We start from the raw sequence: 16,347 nt of genomic DNA on the forward strand, positions 1-16,347 counted from the left end.
CTTCCCCCACCTCTTTCACCTCTTTTTTTTTTTTTTAAACATTGCTTTTCTGGTGGACGGAGATACTATAGTAAAAGTCCTGCTGTTCTGGACCTGGCCAGCGGTGTGGGAGGCCTTCATGCCACTCCTCCTCCTCTCTCCCCCCCACCCCCCACCCTCCACCCCCACCCCGCCACCCTGAGGACTTTTCCTCCATGGCACTTTCGCCTGAGGAAAAAGCAGGCAGCAGTGTGGGCTGGGGGTGGAGTGCAGTGTTTTTGTAAGACTTGTGTAGTTGGGATCCCCAGGGAGCAGGCGGGGCTGCGGGCTAATTCCGTACAGTGGGATGGGGCTGTGAAAACACGCATGGGGCACTTCAAAGGTTTCCCCCGTCCGCACGGAAGCGCCTGCGGAAGAGCTGGGTGTTCACTTTGTACCAGGCACCCTCTTGCTTTTGCACAGCCCTGCACCCCCTCCCCCACCGCTCCCCCAGGATTTGGCCCTGACCCTGCGTTGGAAGGCAGTCAGGGAGGCAGCACCCGGGGGGCTGGCGTCCGGCTCTTCCTGCTCTCTGGCCTAGGAGCCAAGGCCAGCGTCATCCCTGGAAACTGAAGCTGGGCTTCCCAACCCACTCAGCCCCTGTCCCAGCACCTTTGCAGGGAGCGGTGAAAATTACTAATGTGGGAAGGTCACTTAGGGTGATAATTGGGACAATCATTAATTTCTGAGGCCTGAGAGTGACTCATTTATCTCTGATATGCGCATGGATCAAAAGAGGGTATTTATGGCTTAGAAGCAAGCCTCCCATTCTTTCCATAGCTATAATAAATAATAAAAAGCTCCCAGCCCTTCCTTTCTTGTCTGCCCTCTGTGTCTTACATGCCCCTTTACAAAACGAAGCCCCCTCTCCTCTCGGCTCGTCCCCCGCCTCTTTAAGGCCAGCCAGGTCAAGCTGCTGGCTGTGGTTCTAACAGCGTGGCTGCATCCGGACCCTCTGGGGTGAGGGTCACAGGAGCTAGGGCAGGCCTCCAATGTCCATGGAGCTGGCGCTCCCTGGAGACCCACCTGTGCCCACCTAGGCAGGCACAGTGCCGGGGCAGCCAGGAATCCAGCTGCCGCCTATCAGCTGTGAGAGCCTGAACAAGTTACTGCACCTTTTAAAGTCTCAGTTTCCCAGTCTGTAATATAGGGGCAATAACAGCATCAAAGACTTGCTCACGAAAATGGCCTAAGATAAGATACTATGTTTATCATTCAAAACCACGTCAAGTTTTTTTTTTTTTTTTTTCTTCAGTAGCTCAAAGTCCTCCCTTTATTCCTAAGAACTTGGGGCTGGAGCACAACCTGAGTCCTTCCTGTTCTGCTGTGGCTTCTGGGATGGGCTCACCAGCCCTGAGCCGCCACTGTGGAGTCCAGGTGCTGCAAGGTGGGCCTCACTGCAGGCCTGGCTGCCGCACGGCTGGCGTTTAGGACCAGGGCGCCTCTGGCCGTGAGGCCCATGCACCAGGAGGTTGAGTGGCTTGTGTGGCCTCCACTCAGTGGTGCCAGGGGCAGCCCGTTCGCTAGTCGTGTCGGTCAAGACTGGCTCTAGATGGTGCCCAAAGTCCCCTGAGAACTCACAAATGCGGGCGCTCACTTAGGGTCATAACTAGGACATTTCTGAGGTGCTAACAGCGAGCCATTTCTCTCTCAAATGCACAGGGAGCAAAAGCTGCCCTGGGCTGAGAGGCAGCAGTCAGGGCAATGGGAAAGCACAGGGCATCGCGGGAGGGGAAGGGCTGGGCTGGCAGGGCCCGGCAGGCCCGCGGAGTTGAGGACGGAGGGTTGGCTGCAGGTTTTCATAATCAAGATGTGTCCCAGCCTCCTCGGGAGGTGGCTCCTGCTGGGACATGGACCCCTGGATTCCGCATAGGCCAAACCAAACCACACAACCCCTTCTAGCCCAGGGGCCCTGGCTGAGAAATATCCCAGCAGCACCAAGCATTCCCTGGATGGACACTGGCTCAGTTCTCACCTGGGGCAAAGTGTGGAGTCACTCACTCACCTATGACCTTGCCGTGTGACCTTGGGCAAACTGTGAAACTTCTCTGTGCCCGGTGACACATCGCTGTGAAATAATGGTCTAACCCCCACCATGGATGGGCACCTAGCCCTGTGGAAAGGATGTCCGTATCAGAGCACCAAGGTCGATTCCTGCCTCTAGGCTCCTGCTAAAGTGCATCCTAGAAGGAAACAAGTGGTGGCTGAGGGAGTTGGGTCCTTGTCGTCCAGCGGGAGATGTAGCTTGAGCTTCCGGCACCCATTCCTGGCTACTGCAGGCATTTGGGGAGTGACCCAGCCCGAGAGCTCTCTCAGTTTCTACCTTTCAAAATAAACACATAAACAACAACATCCACCTCACAGGAGTACCATGAGGATTAAATGACTTGATGTTTGTGGCCGGAAGAACCTGGCACAGAACAAATGCTAAATATTTGTTACAAAAACAAAACCCAAACCAAAAAAAAAAAAAAAAAAAACCCCAAAGGAAGCAGCTGGCTCAGACCTGGAGCTACAGCCTGGTGTGTGTCAGAGCTCACCCAGCTGTGCTCGGAGGCCCAGCAGCTGTGTGTCTGAGGGGCCCTGGGCGCGGCAGGGTGTGGGGCAGAATCTCCCCCACACAGGAGACCCAGACGGCCCCAACCTGACCGCCCCACACCTCGGCCTGGGGTGTGGGAGGACGCTTCTCTCCCCCGCTCACCCAGAGCTTGGGCCAAGGACAGTGTCAGGGACAGGGTCACGGGGAAGGGAGGAGGTCTGCGCACAGGGAGCACTCGGGAATGAGCGCTTTGCTGGACAGCCAGAGGCAAAGACTGATGGCGCCAACTTTGCCCAGCTGGGCAGGGCCTGGTGGGGCGCGGAGGGACCGCTGGGGACCTGGGGCGTGGGGGTGGGGCTGGGGGCAGGAAAGGCTCTGTGAGCTAGGACAAGGGAATTTCGACTGTCATTTCTTTCCATATATGCTGTTGAGAAGTGGGTGCTGTGAAGGGAGGTGAAGCGGGGGCAGGAGGAACCGGAAGTGAGTGACTGTGACCTTTTTAGGAACCTGAGTATTTCCTGTCTGGCAGGGGAACAAATCCCTGGAAGCCGCCCCGAGCCTGCAGGAAAAGCCACTCAGAGCTGCTGAGTCCTCATCTGAGGTACCAAGCGCCGCGTAACAGGTCGCCCCGGCCCTCAGTGGCTTCCGTAGCCAAGCACGGCTCACCTGGAACAGTGTCCAAGAGCCAGCAACTTGGGAGCAGTTCAGCTGGGAGGGTCTGGCTCAGGGTCCTGTGTGAGGTACAGCCAAGTCATTGACCAGGGCTGTTGTCCCCTGAGGGCCTGGAGGATCTGCCTCCAAGATGGCTCCCACTCCCCCCATGGCTGGAGGCAGGAGAACCCAGGGTCTCAGCACACAGACCCCCAAGGAGGCTGTGTCAAGGTCCACACAGCATGGCACTGGCTTCTCCCACAGAGAGCAGCCCCAGACAGATGCTGAGCAGGAGTGGGGTGTGGGGGCAATGGTTAAGATGTCACTCAGGACACCCACATTGCTTACTGAGGCTCCTGTGTCCAGCTGCCCTTCTGATTCTGTTAGGTAGGAAGTCAGTTATGAGCTTACGTGTGTGTGACATAAAGGCCTAAAGAGAAGACATCTATGTCTAGCATATGCATCTGCTGACAATGTTTCAGGGGCAGCCAGGTACTTGTATCCTGCCCTGCCCCCTTCTACCTGATAACCTGCCAGGTGGAGGTCCCCGCCCCTTCTGCCTGACAAATCTTCCACAATCTCCCAGATGCAGCCCAGTATCTGCATTTCAAACACCCTGCTCCGGATCCCCATTCTCTAGGGGTCCTGCTCACCCTTCCTCTGAACCCAGGATGGCACCAGCTAGGCCTCCTCCTGTCTGATACCTTCAAGGGAAAACTCAGATAGGAGCTTCTTAATATCTACATCTATAAAATCCTTTGTTTCAGGAGGAGATGTGTGAAGACAAAGACCCATCTCCTTAAAAATCCCCGGCCTCAACCAGACTGCGCGCTCAGCCCTCTGCCTCTCTGCTGAGCCACCCGCCTGGTCTGGCCAGGTGTACTCCACTCAACCATGTAACCTCTCTCCTTCCTCCCCTCCCCCCGCCCCAGTCTGAGCGACTGCACTCCTTCCCAGGTCCTGTCTGGAGAGGTGCCCATCCATTCTTATGGATGTCCCTTCCCTAATAAACCTTGCTATTTTACCTCCCACTACTCTCTGTCTCACGCCTGAATTCTCTCTTGCGTGAAGACAAGAACCCTGTAATTTCTCCGGTAACAATTCTAACTTCCTACTAATGCCCACCCTGCAAGGCAGCAGGTGGTGGCCCAGGCGCTTGGGTCCCGGTCACCCACAAGGGAGACCTGAATTGAGTTCCAGGCTTTGGCCTGGCCCAGCCCTGAGTGTTGCAGGCACTTGGAGAGTGAACCAGTGGATAGAAGATTCTCTTTCTCTCTCTCCCCGTTTGAAATAAATAAAAATTTAAAAAGGAAGAAGCTGGGGCCGGCGCTGTGGCTCATTTGGCTAATCTTCCACCTGTGGCGCCAGCATCCCATATGGGCACCAGGTCCTAGTCCCGGTTGCTCCTCTTCCAGTCCAGCTCTCTGCTGTGGCCCAGGAAGGCAGTGGAGGATGGCCCAAGTGCTTGGGCCCCTGCACCCACATGGGAGACCAGGAGGAAGCACCTGGCCCCTGGCTTCGGACGGGCGCAGCGCTGGCCGTAGTGGCCATTTGGGGAGTGAACCAACAGAAGGAAGACCTTTCTCTCTGTCTCTCTCTCTCTCACTGTCTAATTCTATCTGTCAAATTAAAAAAAAAAAAAAAAGGAAGAAGCTAAGGCAGACCCAGTGCCTTGGCTGAAGCAGCTTCAGAGGCGTCTGCCCTCACCGCTGTGGCCCTGGAGGTCGTGCCCAGGACGGTGTGGGCTGAGACTACACACGGGCGGGAACGCCAGGAGATGGGGACGACTGGGCACTGGGCTTGAGGCTGACCGCCACAGGTTTTCAGTTCCCCTCCCAGAAGACTGTTCACTGGGGCACTGGCCCAGGTGGCAGCCAGGCCAGGCCCACCCTTGCAGCAGCCTCTCAGCCTGACAATCCAGTGCACGTGGTAGGGGGTTCAGGGCTGCTACCCACTGCTCAGTCTGCTTCCTCGCTGCGTGCATGCCTACCTGGAGTGACAGTGGCGAGGGAGAGGCCTCAGCCTCAGGGGCTGCTCTCTGAATGGAGACTGGGAGTAAAGCCCTCACATCAAAATGAGAACAGGAGGGACATGGGCAGTTGTAAATAGGAGTGAGGCATGATGGGGCTGACACAGTCGCTGTGGGCTTCAGGGAGGGGCAGCACCTCAGTTAAGTCCCAGCACCCAAAGTCCTTCCTGAGCACCACATCCAGACAGGACAACTGCCAGCCTCCAGGGCCTCACAGTTCCAGGCCCCAGGGCTGTTGCACCGGCTCCTCTCCCATCATTCTCCATTTGTCCTTCCAGACCTGGCTCATAGAGCACCAGCTCCAGGCAGCTGCCCCTGGTACTCGCCTCTCTGATGTAGCTGCCTGCCGCTGCCGCCCCTGTGGTCGCACGGTGTCCTCACGCCACACACATGTCGGTCATGCTTGACCATGCTCCCTGCATGCTCCCAGCTGCACTGGAGTCTCCCAGAGGGCAGGCAGGCAACAGTGTCAGATTCAAACCACACATGCCCAGTGCAATGCCCAGTGCCAGCTCAGCACTGACCACACCACATACGTGTCTGTAGCATGAAGGGAGGGGGGATGGGTGCAGGAGACAGCAAATAACTCATCCTCTTCCTCCCCTTCATCCCCCCAGGCTGGGGCTGCAAGCGCCATCAGAGCTCCTGGCTTGGACTTGCCCCTCCTCTCTGCCCCCCCAGGAGGAAAAGAGGCTGGCCAAATCTAGTCTCTGCCCATAACACGATGTTTAAGCAGCAGCTATGGGGACGAAACGTGGGTGAGTAAACGAGTGGGAGCAGCATCTGCCCCCAGGGCTCCTGACTTGTGTGGGAAGGGGGCAGGCAGCTGGAGGTTGATAAAGGTTGAAGCTGCTCCATGGTGACAGCCTATGGGAAAATCAAATGACTACAGAGCCACCAGGAAGCTGACTGTGTGTGATTAAAGCAAGGTTCTCAAGGTCAGAACAGGGAGTGACCTCAGGATGAGACCACCCATTTGGAGATATCGCAGGGGACTGGAGGACCCAGGGGACTTCCCCCAGAGCTGCTGAGGCTGCCCCACCTCCGAGTCACCATCTGTCACCTGGGGACACAGAGCAGACCTGGGGATGTTCACAGTCACTTCCTGGAACTGTCTCCCACATGTGTTAGGTATGAAGTTGTGGTTTCGTTTCTGCTTCAGTTTTCTGTTTGCTGGGAAAGCAGGTACTAAGATCGCATTAGCCACCCTCCTTGGCACAAGGCACTGGGCACTGCTTGACAGCTGCACGCAGGGATCGCCCTTGCATGCTCATATTCAACACTGATTGATGGATTGATCTTCATTTTTATTTCAATGGAGAGAGACAAAGAGAGATCTCACCTCCACTGGTTCACTTTCAAAATGTCTGCAACAACCGGGACTGGGCCAGGCCAAAGCCAGGGGCCCCAATCTGTGTTGAAGTCTCACGTGTGGACAGCAGGGACCCAAGTATGGGAGTCCTCACTGGTGCCTCCCAGGGTGCAGCCGGAACTAGAAGCAGTGCCGCACTGCAGCGTGGGGCGCCAGCCTCCCAGGCAGTGATTGGCCGCTGTGCCACGCGCCTGCCACAGGCCTGCTTTGAATGCCCTTTGCCTTCTCCCGCTTTGTCCCCTCCCTAATCTCATTTTCTTTCTCTACCATGCCACCCACTCCTGTGATTCCCTGTGTCCTCCCGATCCATATTTCTATTTTCATCCAGGCCCAGGATTAGTATCCTCCTGGGCACCCTGTGCTTCTCACCCTTTTCAGGTCAAGGCTGTGTTTCAGGTAGTGGATGCAGGGTGGAGCGTGGCCTCTCCCTGCCTCGTGGCACTCATCTGGGCAAGCAGCCCATGAGATTCAGCTCCTGTCCTCTCAGTAAACTTCCAGGTGTTCCGCAGTCTCCCTACAGCAGACACTTCTGTATGCACATACTCTCAGTCCTGTGGCTGGGGCCTGGGCCAGGGTGGCTGGGGCTCAGCGTCGGGGACGGGGGGGGGGGGTGTTACCGCAGAGGGGGCAGATCTGTGTTGAGTCGCTTAACACATCCGAACTCACTTCCCAAAACTGTCAGATCCATTAGCTCTCCTGGAGGGCCGAATTTGACATCATCTGCTTTTTTAAATATTCTCCAGCCTGGTAAGTGTCTGACCTGTGCCTGCATCTTAGCCAAATTCTTCCCCTGTTCTCCTTTGCACCCCATCTGCCTGCTTCCCCATTCAGAGTATCAATTTGTGCTGTTCCCTCCCTCAAGGAAGAGGGGCCGACGCTGTGGCTCACTTGTTTAATCCTCCTCCTGCGGCGCCAGCATCCCATATGGGCGCCGGGTTCTGGTCCTGGTTGCTCCTCTTCCAGTCCAGCTCTCTGCTGTGGCCTGGGAAGGCAGTGGAGGATGGCCCAGGTGCTTGGGCTCCTGCACCTGCATGGGAGACCAGGAGGAAGCACCTGGCTCCTGGCTTCGGATCAGCGCAGCTCTGGCCGTAGCAGCCATATGGGGGTGAACCAATGGAAGGAAGACCTTTCTCTCTGCTGTCTAAAACTCTACCTGTCAAAAAAATAAAAAAAAAAATTAAAAAAGGAAGGGATCTGTTGGCAGAGGGCAAGAGGCGGAAGGAGAAATGTCTCTTTCTGGCTTTTGAGTTTGTTCTGTGTTGTTTTACAGATTTATTTATTTATTTAAAAAGCAGAGTTAGAGAGAAGGAGAGATAGAGAGATTTTCCATATGCTGGTTCGCTCCCCAAATGGCCACAATGACCAAGGCTGGGCCAGGAGCCAGGAGCTTCCTCCCAGTCTCCCACGTAGGTGCAGGGGCCCAAGCACCTGGGCCATCCTCCTCTGCTGCTTTCCCTGGCCATTAGCAGGGAGCTGGATAGGAAGAGAAGCAGCCAGGACTCCAATCAGCATCCATATAGGTTCCTGGCACTGCAGAGGACAGCTTGACCCAATGCACCACAGCGCCAGCCCCTTTTAAATTTCAAAATCCTGGACCCCTGGGAACCAAAAAGAATTCATGGCACAGAAAAAAGATCTGGGAGAGGCCGGCGCCTGGCTCACTTGGCTAATCCTCCACCTTGCGGCGCCAGCACCCCGGGTTCTAGTTCCATTTGGGGTGCTGGATTCTGTCCCAGTTGCTCCTCTTCCAGTCCAGCTCTCTGCTGTGGCCCGGGAAGGCAGTGGAGGATGGCCCAAATGCTTGGGCCCTGCACCCCATGGGAGACCAGGAGGAAGCGCCTGGCTCCTGGCTTCGGATCGGCGCAGCACCGGCCATGGCAGCCATTTGGGGAGTAACCAACGGAAGGAAGACCTTTCTCTCTGTCTCTCTCACTGTCTATAACTTTCTCTCTGTCTCTTTCTCTCTCACTAACTCTGCCTGTCAAAAAAAATTAAAAATTAAAAAAAAAAAAAAGATCTGGGAGAAAACCATCGGGAAAGAAGTGCAGGCGGGCCTGGCAGTGGGTGTTTAGCCACCTAAAGGAGAGCATTGGAAAGAAGTAAGGGAAGTTCCCATCAGGATGCAGCCAGAGCCCAGGGGCTGAGGCAGGTGCGCAAACACAGGAAGTGGGCCAGGGCACACGCAGAGGGCGTGGCAGGGCCTGGTTCCCTGCACTGTGCCTTCCCTGTACCATGCTCGACTCCAGATGCTGTGGCAATGGAGAAGAGCGTTGAGTGTTACCAAATCTTTCCAGCTCCCCCTGAGAATCCCAAATTGGATTTTTTTAATGTGGAAGCTTTTTTAAATGTTATTATGGAAAACCTGAAACTGAATATAACAAACTTTGTTATACCCACTGCCAAGTTTCAGCTACAAACCATGGCTAATGTTCATTTAATCTGTAATCCCAGCCACTTCTGCCCATCCCGAATTGTTTTGAAGTAAATTCCAGATGCATCATTTTCTCGGTAAAGCTAAGTGCTTTGGTTGCTAACCATGACACACTATCAAAACTAAATAAAACAGCCGGCACCGCGGCTCACTAAGCTAATCCTCCGCCTTGCAGCGCCGGCACCCTGGGTTCTAGTCCCGGTTGGGGTGCCGGATTCTGTCCCGGTTGCCCCTCTTCCAGGCCAGCTCTCTGCTGTGGCCAGGGAGTGCAGTGGAGGATGGCCCAAGTCCTTGGGCCCTGCACCCGCATGGGAGACCAGGAGAAGCACCTGGCTCCTGACATTGGCAGCACGGTGCACCGGCCGTAGCGTGCCGGCCGCGGCAGCCATTGGAGGGTGAACCAACGGCAAAAAGGAAGACCTTTCTCTCTGTCTCTCTCTCTCTCACTGTCCGCTCTGCCTGTCAAAAAAAAAAAAAAAAAAAAAACCACAACAACTAAATAAAACCTCAATCATTTCTTAACATCTGATGGATGGTCAGTGCTAAAACTTAAAGTTTTCTCACAAAATGTTTATAGTATTTGCTTTCATGGGTTTTTAAATTAGTTAATTAGAAAGGCAGAGTGACAGAGAGAGCGAGAGCGAGAGAGAGAGCGAGAGAATCTTCCATCCACTGGTTCATTCTCCAAATGCTGGCAACGTCCAGTCTGGGCCAGGCCAAAGCCAGGAGTGAGGAGCTCCATCCAAGTCTCCCATGTGGGCAGCAGGGACCCAGCACTTGGGCAAGCATCTGCTGCCTGCCCAGGTGCATTAGTGGGAAGGTTTAGATTAGGACAGGAGAGTACTCATGATGGGATTAGCATCCTATAAAAAGAGGAAGAGAAAGAGGGAGGGAGAAGGACAGGGAGAGCAAGAGAGACAGAGAGAGGGGGATTCCTCCATGAGCACGTCAAGTGAGCACAGTGAGATGGCATCTACAAATCTGGCAGAGGGCCCCAAACACTGGATCTGCCAGCCCCTTGGTTCTTGCACTTCCCAGCTCCAGATTGGTGAGAAATAAACACCTGTTGTATGAGCCACCAGCTTAAGGCATTTTGTTAGGGGAGCCTGAGCTAAAACCAGCAAAGAACAAGTAGAGAAAGGCAGTACAGTGAAGATGTTCAAATGTGGATGGGGAAAATTTAAATCTAGCCCCAGCTGCCCGCTGTGACTCAAGCTCCGCACACGCGACGTGCGCAGGGGAAGCAACGGTGACACCCTTCACTGGGGAGGCTGGACAGGCCGAATCCCCGGCTCAGAGCTCAGGTAACAGCGCTTGTGCACGTCTCCTGGGGCTCCTGTGGGTCTCAGGAGCCGTGCCTGCCTGGCTTGAAGTGAATACTGCAGTCCAAGTCTGTAACCTTTCCAGACGCTCATGGTGTGCAGGGATTCAGAGCACCCCGGGAGCGCGGCAGAGACTGCTGCTTTCCCAGCCCCTGTCTGCTTCCTTATTTGCAGAATCCTAATTTCAATCAGGGTGCTCACACACCCAGGTGGAAGATGATTTTCCCAGCTGTCCTGGGGGCCAGGACTGGCCATGTGGCCTGCTAGTGAGACAGTGATGTGGAGGTTCTAGGAAGCCTTCCACGGAGTGGGGGGTTCAGCTGGAGGGTGAGCTTTGGTTCTTCCCCCTTTCCTTCCAGTTCCAGGAATGTGGATGGGTGGCCGAGCCCAGTTAGAGGCTAGCATAAGAGAAAAGGGGAAGGAACCTGGGGACGCCTGGCCACCCTGGAGCTGTTATTCCGGCCGGCCAGCCTTCCTGCACTCTCACGGATAGAAGCTACTGCTATTAGGGTTTTCCGCTGTTTTCAGCCAACCCAAATCCAACAAAACCAGGCATCTACAGTGAGATCAGTACTGCTCTTTTTTTTTTTTTTTTTAATTTTTTTTGACAGGCAGAGTGGACAGTGAGAGAGAGAGAGAGAGAGAGAGAGAGGTCTTCCTTTGCCGTTGGTTCACCCTCCAATGGCTGCTGCGGCCGGCACGCTATGGCCGGTGCACGGCGCTGATCCGAAGCCAGGAGCCAGGTGCTTATCCTGGTCTCCCATGGGGTGCAGGGCCCAAGCACCTGGGCCATCCTCCACTGCACTCCCGGGCCACAGCAGAGAGCTGGCCTGGAAGAGGGGCAACCGGGACAGAATCCGGCGCCCCGACCGGGACTAGAACCTGGTGTGCCGGCGCCGCGAGGCAGAGGATTAGCCTAGTGAGCCGCGGCACCAGCAGTACTGCTCTTTTATCACCTTTGATTTCTCTGCTTGCTTTTCTTTTCCTTTCTCTCCTCCTCCCCTTTCCCTCTCTTCCTCTTCTTCCTCCTCCTCCTTTTTTGATATAATTTGTTTAAAGATTTTATTATTTATTTGAAAGGTGGAGTTACATACAAAGAGAGAGAGAAACAGAGAAAGGTCTTCCGGATTAGAGAGAGAGGTCTTCTATCCTCTGGTTCACTCCCCAAATGGCCACAACAGCTGGAGCTGGGCCTATCTGAAGCCAGGAGCCAGGAGCTTCTTCTGGGTCTCCCATGTGGGTGCAGGGGCCCAAGCACTTGGGCCATCCTCCACTGCTTTCCAGGCCACAGCAGGGAGCTGGATCAGAAGAGGAGCAGCCAGAACATGAACTAGGGCCCATGTGGGATGCCGGCACCCGCAGGTGGAGGCTCAGCCTGCTATGCCACAGCGCTGGCCCCTTTGGATATAATTTGAGACAGATTGAGGCAAACAGAATGGGAGAGAGAGCTCTCATCTGCTGGTTCACTTCCCAAATGCCCACAGTAACTGGGGAAGGCCCAAGCAAAAGCCAGGAGTCAAGAACTTCATTTGGATCCCTGACATGAGTGGCAGGGACCTAAGTCCTAGAGCCATCACACGCTGCCCCCCAGGGTCTGCAGCAGCAGAAAGCTGGAATCAGGAGCAGAGCCAAGACTCAAATCCAAGTAAACCAATATGAGACTTGAACGTCTTACCCACTAGGCTAAACACCTGCCTCTCTGCTTGTAAACTATTGGACCCTTGCCTGGCCCCTGCTGAAAAACAAACTCTGTAGATTAATTATAGGAGGTAGTGTTTGATCCAGTAGTGTATGGTCCAGTTTGTTTTTTTTTTTTAAGGGATAGACTAGAAAATTAAGTGAATATTTTAATCAAAAGTGAACAGAAGGCAAGGCAAGAATTGGATTTCCTGAATCATTGGTGACCCCTTGGTGTCCCCTCACCTGTCAATCAAGCTCTCCCACACAGAGGGCCCCATACGCCTTGGCTCCGAGGCTTGCTGTGGGAGGGCTCTTGGGGATCCAGAGAGGTTCCCGTCACAGCGGAACTGGCCAGCGAGGAGGCCCTGTGTGTACAGCGTCAGCTCTTCTCTCACAGCTCCGTCCCATCGTGCCCTCCCAGCGGCAGCCTGGCCACTCAAGTCCTGCCTCTGTCCTCAGCTCAATTCTAGCCAAATCGCTTTACTCATTTCTCCCCGCGTCGTTGGTTTAACTTTGGACTTCCATGTTGTAGAGAAGTTCCTCTCATTCATATGTTCAAATGTTCTGAATGCACGCTTTTGTGTTTCTTAGTCTTCAATTTTATGTTGGTTGGCATCCTCTTTCTCCACTGAAATGTTGTTGAATTTAGATTTACTTTTCAAATCCTTAGCGTTGGTTTCACCTAGTGAGCCCACCGAATTATGTTTTCCTTTTCAAAATTCTCCCTTTCTGCTTTTATTACCACAATTTCTTCTTCCTCTTTATTCTGGGTTGTTTTCTTATGTTTTTCTAATATCTTAAGCTGAATTCTTTCTAAAATGTTCTCTTTTATCAGTTACTGAAATGGAAAAAAACTTAAATCATAAAGTTTCCTAAAAGTATCACTGTGAATACATTCCACAGAGATGACTGTGGTATATTTTAACCAGCATTGTTTTCTGAATAAATTCCTTTTGTGTTCTTGATTTCCTTCCCAATTCAATTGTTGATCCAGTAAGTATTTTTAAATTTCAGAGTAGTTTATTTTTATTTGTCCTGATGGTTACTTTATTTTTCATTCTATTTTGGCCAGAGAACACAGCGCGTATCGTTTCTGTTCTTTTTGAACTTGCTGGGATTCTGTTTGTGATCTAGCATGTGATATATGAGACCATGTGGACAACTGCCACAGACAGATGAAAATTATACATAGTACACGAGAGCCCTTAATTTCATCTCTAAGATATTTTCTCTCAAGGGTTGGGACAGGCTCGAGGGCACGGTAAGGGCTGAGGAGCATCCATGAGCATGGTTCATGGGGGGACTCTGGTTGCAGGCTGAGCTCAGAGGAGACCCCTCTCACGACCTGAGTGTGTTGCTACAGTAGAGACAGGAAGTCATCCAGAGGATAGCTGGTGTGATCAGCTCGAGAGATGGGGAGCAGTTTAGGAAGTCTTGGTGGAGTCTCTCTAGGGACAGGCTGAGCTGGAAGTAGAAGGCTTTGGGGTTGATCATAACAGCAATGTCAAGGATGGGTACTGTGTGGAGTGGGCTAAGCTGCTGCTTGGGCACCCACAACCCATCCTGGAGTGCCTGGGATTGATACTGCCTCCGTTTCTTATTCAGCTTCCTGCTAATGTGCACAATGGGAAGCAGATTATAGCTCAAGTGCTTGGGTTCCTATCACTCACATAGGAGACATGGATGGGATTTCTGGCTCAACTTTTGGCCTGATCCAGCGCTGGCAGTGGTGGGCATGTGGGCAGTAAGAGATGGGAGATGGGAGATCTCTCTTTCTCCCTCCCCCTCTCCACCCCCCCCCCTTCTCTTGCTCGGTCTTTCAAATAAATAAACACAAATAAACTAAAAAACAGTGATGACAAAGGCTAGACATATTGCTGGTCCATTTTTGTAGGACGGTCAGAAAAGAGACGTGGCCTGTGCTATCCTATATGTTATTTTGGAACCTGGGAAAGGATAGCTTGTTGCATAGCTCATTCAAAGACGTAAAATATGATCAGATTTCAAGGTAAACACAAACAAAGAACACTGTATGGGGACACCATTGTGGCACAGTGGGTAAGCTTGTGACACTGGCATCTTTTATTGGAGAGCCAGTTCCAGACCCGGCTACTCTTCTTCAGGTCCAGTTTCCTGCTAATGTGCTTGGAAAGACAGAAGATGGCCCAAGGATTTGGGCCTCTGCAACCATATAGGAGACCCAGATGGAGTTTTGGCTCCTGACTCCAACCTAGCTCAGACCTGGCTGTTGGCAGCCACTTGGGAGGTGAGCCAGTGGAAGATCTCTGTCTCTCTCCCCATTGTTGTGCTTTTCAAATAAATAAACCTTTAAGAAGAAGAAGAATATGAACACTGAAAGTAACACATTTCATTGAGGGCTATCTCCTGAGGGGTCAAATCTGGTCCTTGAGGAGGCTAAAGGGTCCTACTGTTCGCTGTGGAAAGGGAAGCCATGGGGCCAGTGCTGTAGCATACACAGTAGGTTAAGCCTTCGCCTGAAGTGCTGGCATCCCATATGGGCACCACTTCTATTCCTGGCTGCTCCACTTCTGATCCAGCTCCCTGCTAATGGCCTGGGAAAGCAGGGGAAGATGGCCCAGCATCTCCCAATGGGAGACCCAGAAGAAGCTCTGGGTTCCTGGTTTTGGATCTGCCCAGCTCCAGCTATTGCAGCCATTTGGGAAATGAACCAGCAGATGAAGGCCTCTCTGTCTCTTCCTCTCTCTATAACTCTGCCTCTCAAATAAATAAGTAAATCTTGAGAGAGAGAGAGAGAGAAACTATACATATCATACATATTCAAAAAAATTCATGGAAGGTGCATGTCATGAGAAACTATCCATCTTCTGTACCTAACTAAATTTCTTTAATTCCATTTTCCATGAACTCTTTGAGACACAGTTTGTTTTTTGTTTTTTTTTTTTTTGTTTGTTTTTTTTTTTGAGGATATAGTATATATATGGCATTAAAATCACACGAAGGGGCAGGCACTGTGGCATAGCAGATAAGGCTACTGCCTGCGATGCCAGCATTGCATATGGGCATGGGTTTGAGTCCCAGCAGCTCCACTTCTGATCCAGCTCCCTGTTAATGCACCTGGGAAAACAGCAGAAGATGGCCCAAGTGCTTAGAACCTTGCATCCATGTGGGAGACCTAGATGAAGCTCCTGGCTCCTGGCTTCGGTCTGGACCAGCTCCGGCCATTACAGCTATTTTGGTAGTGAATCAGCAGATGGAAGATCTATCTCTTCCTCTCTGTAACTCTGCCTTTCAAATATTTTTTTAATATTTTCTTTTTAAATTTATTTGTCAGGTAGAGTTATAGACAGTGAGAGAGAGAGAGACAGAGAGAAATGTCTTTCTTCCTTTGGTTCACCCCCCAAATGGCTGCTATGGCTGGAGCTGTGCCAATTCGAAGCCAGGAGCCAGGTGCCTCTCCCTGGTCTCCCATGCAGGTACAGGGGCTCAAGCACTTGGGCCATCCTCCACTGATCTCCAAGGCCATAGCAGAGAGTTGGACTGGAAAAGGAGCAATCAGCACTAAAACCCAGAGCCCATATGAGATGCTGGCACTGCAGGCAGGGGATTAACCAAGTGAGCCATGGTGCCGGCCCCCAATTTTTAAAATATTAAAAAAAAATCACATGGTGGAACAATTAAGAAAAAGATCTACAAACGCTTCTTGGGGTTGAGAAATACTGCTCTAGGATCCTCAGCTATATATATAAAAAACACAAATGTCACATTAAAATATAAGGAAAATGGAATTCATTGCTATTGGAAATTTATTATATCATGAAGAGAGGCTTTATCACAAGAATGACTGAAGGGTTTGATACAAATCATAATAATAATGATATTAATAAATGTCATCTAATCACTGGGCTAAATAATGAAAACATGATTCCAACATGCTGAAATAGCCATTCCTCACTTTAAAAAGAATAGACACATATTACAAAGAGCTAAGTAAAACAGCACTAGCTTTATCTTCACAAAGAGCAGACGCACTGTAATTAAAAATAGGAACAAAACAGGAAGAGCTGCCAGTCCCTCCTCCACCTCAGTCACCTAAAACAGTCACCTGGCCGCTGTGACTATAGGAGGCTTCCTCCTGCCTGCACGTCCTCCTGCCTGTCCTCCTGCCTGCACGGTGCTCTGCAGAGTCGCCCACGGCCATTCATCTGCAGAGGCCGGAGCTCAACATGAACCCCCAGCAAGGACATTATCGACCTGATTGCCCTTGATCTCCGACCCGGCCGCAGCCCTGGGGGAGTCAGCCAGGTTGCTCTGACAGCATCTCAG

This window comes from Oryctolagus cuniculus, chromosome 2, assembly GCF_051225735.1.
Source record: "Oryctolagus cuniculus isolate XC-2025 breed Fujian yellow rabbit chromosome 2, ASM5122573v1, whole genome shotgun sequence".
Taxonomy (NCBI): Eukaryota; Metazoa; Chordata; class Mammalia; order Lagomorpha; family Leporidae; genus Oryctolagus; species Oryctolagus cuniculus.